The sequence below is a fragment of the Bidens hawaiensis genome, unplaced genomic scaffold (genome assembly GCF_021521415.1).
Source record: "Bidens hawaiensis isolate Kalapana, Puna unplaced genomic scaffold, B.hawaiensis_p1.1 tig00017455_1, whole genome shotgun sequence".
Classification (NCBI taxonomy): Eukaryota; Viridiplantae; Streptophyta; class Magnoliopsida; order Asterales; family Asteraceae; genus Bidens; species Bidens hawaiensis.
In genome coordinates, this window is record NW_027492639.1 from 216,966 (window position 1) to 220,641 (window position 3,676).

Consider the following 3,676-nt stretch of genomic DNA (forward strand, 5'->3'; position numbering starts at 1 on the left):
AAGTAATACTATCTCATTTCTCACAACAATTGGAATTTAGTGGTTTAGCAAGAAACATAAATCTATGGTTGTTACAACTTACAATTACAAGAATTGCACTTGATTAAAAAGAACAAAACCCTAAAGTTTTATCTCAAAAGTAAACTATCCTAAGTTAATTTAGCACAAGTCATTTTAGTGTGCAATTGCTTCAACTAAATGTCATCCAACAATGCAATGCTTCAAAACTCACTGCCAAGGTATCGGATTTCATAGGGCTTCCAGTGATGCTTTGTTACACATTAGATTTGAATATATTTTCATGTTATTTTATTTATTCCTGTTGTGTATGTTCAAGAACACGCTGATTTTGCTATTAGCGAACTTAAAGATGAACTTATCTAGATCAGATTTGCATTAGTTAACGGGAATGATAAGAATTTGGAAGAAACGATGCTGAAGTTTCACTCCTTCAAGAACAGGTTTGTTTTTAAAAATTGTTGGGTTACCATAGATTGTTTATATATATGTATTAAGTTGTATATGTTTCTTTAGCAATCTCCATTATCATCAACACTCAAGAGTGCAAATTAAAGGAGGTTGGTGTAAACGCAAAAGTTATTATGATTCAAACATTATAATCAAATATGTAACCTTTAAAATTAAATGATGAATGGTTATGTAAATTAGTTTACCCTTTTTCATTACTTAATTTCCAATTTTTAATATTATATGTTCTATTAAACGTTAGGGACATACACTAATTAAAGTCACTGATGCAAAGATGGATCTTTTGATTCAAGTGCATTTCGACTCTCAAGTTAAAGAAAGTTATGAAAGCAATGAAACAACAAAGACCAGGAAAGTAAAATCATTAAACCGACCAAAATACTATATATTTTAATATGGTCGTCACCTATATTAACTAATTTATTATAAACTATACTTAAAACATAATTCTATTCACGCCTTACACAATCCTCTATTCCTGGTTATAACATGAGGGTTAACTCGTTTAGGCCTGCGCTTACTGTTGAGTTGGTCTCATTGTTTGGACCAATTGGACTTAGATCAATAGTGATCATAACAGAAACAATAAACCAAAACCAATACGTAAAACCGAATATTATGATTAATGTTAAGAACTTTTTATCCATGCGGTAACTTGCACATGGGAAACACAAAAGTATCATATATCCATGCAGTAACTGCCTTTAAATTTTAATAAAACTTTACTTTTTGAGTTAACTAATTTTTGTTTTTAAAACAGCCAAAAGTTTTTTATTTTTACATATTTTACACCATATATCAAGTGAAACTAAAACCAACAACTATTTGGTTGTAACCCACACTTTTTCCACTAGATTAAGTTAGTAAGTTAGTGGTTGTTTTGAGTTAACTAAATAAACGGATCTAATTATAATAAGGAAAAAATTATTTGACGGTTCAAAGTTCAAACATTAATAAAGAAAACCAATAAGTAAAACTGAATTCTGTAATAAATGTAAAGGAACTTTTTTATCCACGATAATTTTGGTATATAAGTGATAAGTCGTATTGTTTACAAATTCGATATTGAAAAAGGAATTTGCATAAAGACCTACCATACACATTTCGTATTGTAAAAGTAAATTGAGGAAACTTTGCATCCAGACATGCAAGTTTTTTATTTTAGAAAAACAAACGTGACCAACAAAGGAATAGATATGCCTTGCACCGGTGATCACAACTTATGATACCAGTATACACCGTTGTGCTTGCTATCTTGATCGGGTTCAATGTACATGCATTCCTTAGCCTCTCGCCACATTGCTTTGAAGATTGGAGTCCTATCAATCTTATAGTAATCACCCAAAACCGGTTTGATTGCTTCCCTAGCTTCCTTTGCATGATAATGTGGAATATATGAGATGAGATGATGCAATACATGAGTGTGCGTAACATCATGGAATACCCTATTTAGAAATCCAAAATCTCTATCGATTGTTGATAACGCTCCTCTGATCCAGTTCCACTCAGTGGAGTCATAATGTGGTAAGGAGAGATGGGTGTGGTGCAAATAAGTGATCAAAACGAAGAAAGCATGCACGCCTATCACAGGAACTAGATACATGCACATCACCCAAGTGAATCCTTTCATTGCTACAAGCTCCCGGAGAGCATAAAGAACTGCAAGAATACCAAGATCCGAGAGCAAAACTTGCATTCTTTCACGCTCGGTGAAAATAGGACTTAATGGATCAAAGTGGTTGGCAAATCTTTGGTATTTCTTCCCAGAAACGTTAGTCAAGAGATACAATGGAAACCCAAGGGTTAACCTAAATACCAAAGTGAAGACTCGGCCAGGTGGGTTGTTAAGAACTTTCGAATAAATCATAACTTTGGATTTACGTTTAGGGATGTAAACTTCATCATTATCAAGTGAGTTTGTGTTGGCATGGTGACTTCGATGGCTGTACTTCCAAGAGAAATAAGGGGTAAAGAGAGCCGAATGGAGGATGAATCCAACAGTGTCATCGACCCACTGGTATTCACTAAAGGCGTGGTGACCACATTCGTGACCGATCACCCACAAGCCAGTCAGGATGCTAGCTTGGCAAAACCAGTAAACGGGCCATGCTAAGTAAGCCAAAGGAGTAGGGAGAAGGGGAATGTAAGTGTTTGCAAGGAAGTAAAAGACGTAGGTAACAATAAGATCGTGAACAACATAGTATGATGAACGGATGAGCGATCGCTCGAAGCAATGGGCTGGGATGGCCTTTTTCAGATCACTCAAGGAGAACGGTGGATCGGTTGGAACACGTTTGAGGATATCATTCACCTGATCAGATGAATCGAACATCCGGCCACCTGCTCTCATATTTCTAAAATTAGATAGTTATACAAGAATAGAAACTCGATCAAGGGAGAAGAATGGCCTTAAAAGAGAGTGTGTGTTTCTCTATTGTTCCAAATGCATGCTTAGTATTTATGGTGACACGTAGTCAAAGCTGACGGCTCAAATAAATATTTTAGTCATGAAAATGCACTCATGTTTGGCAGCTATGAATTTTCTCCTGTCTTTTCACTAGTACATCTAGTTAGTTATATTAATAAAATAATGATATATACTTATACCAAACAAGTTCTTTTATTCTACGATGCAACAACTTCGTTTTCGTCTTTTTGTGCAAATTATCTCTTGGGTGGGAGACTGGGTTTGTGGTGGTTCTTCGATTGCTTTTTTAAATATCTACTAGCATTTTTTACTAAGATGGTGTTTTAGGTCCTTTATTTTTTTCTTTTTATAACTTATTGAAAAACTAAAAAAATGTTTCGAATTACTGTGCGAGTGGAAAATTTTTTAATTTACAAGGTTGTAACTTATGACTTATGAATAAGTCATAAGAAGATAAAAGTAAGGAATCCCAAACACCCCCTAAATCTTATCACTTGCCGTGACATTAATCCTCTTATGTTTATTTTGTAAGATATTATAGTTGGGTTGCCAGAGATATTTTGTGTGATGAACTTACTCTCCCGTTCTTATTCGAAAAAGAATGAAATAAACAGAATTAAGTACGTCATTTAATAAGTAATCATTCATGGGCAGCTGAAAGAAATAATTTCGTTTTGAGTTTTTTTGTCGGTAGTCGTTTTATCAAAGGAAACGGGGTTTGGAACCTTATTGTTGAATTTTCTAAGAATCAGAATGAGA

General features: G+C 34.1%; 1 pseudogene; it reads right to left on the bottom strand.

Annotated features, from left to right (window-relative positions):
* Nucleotides 1-1,649: 1,649 nt before the first annotated feature.
* Nucleotides 1,650-2,989, bottom strand: LOC143553927 (delta(12) fatty acid desaturase DES8.11 pseudogene; annotated as a pseudogene).
* Nucleotides 2,990-3,676: the final 687 nt, after the last annotated feature.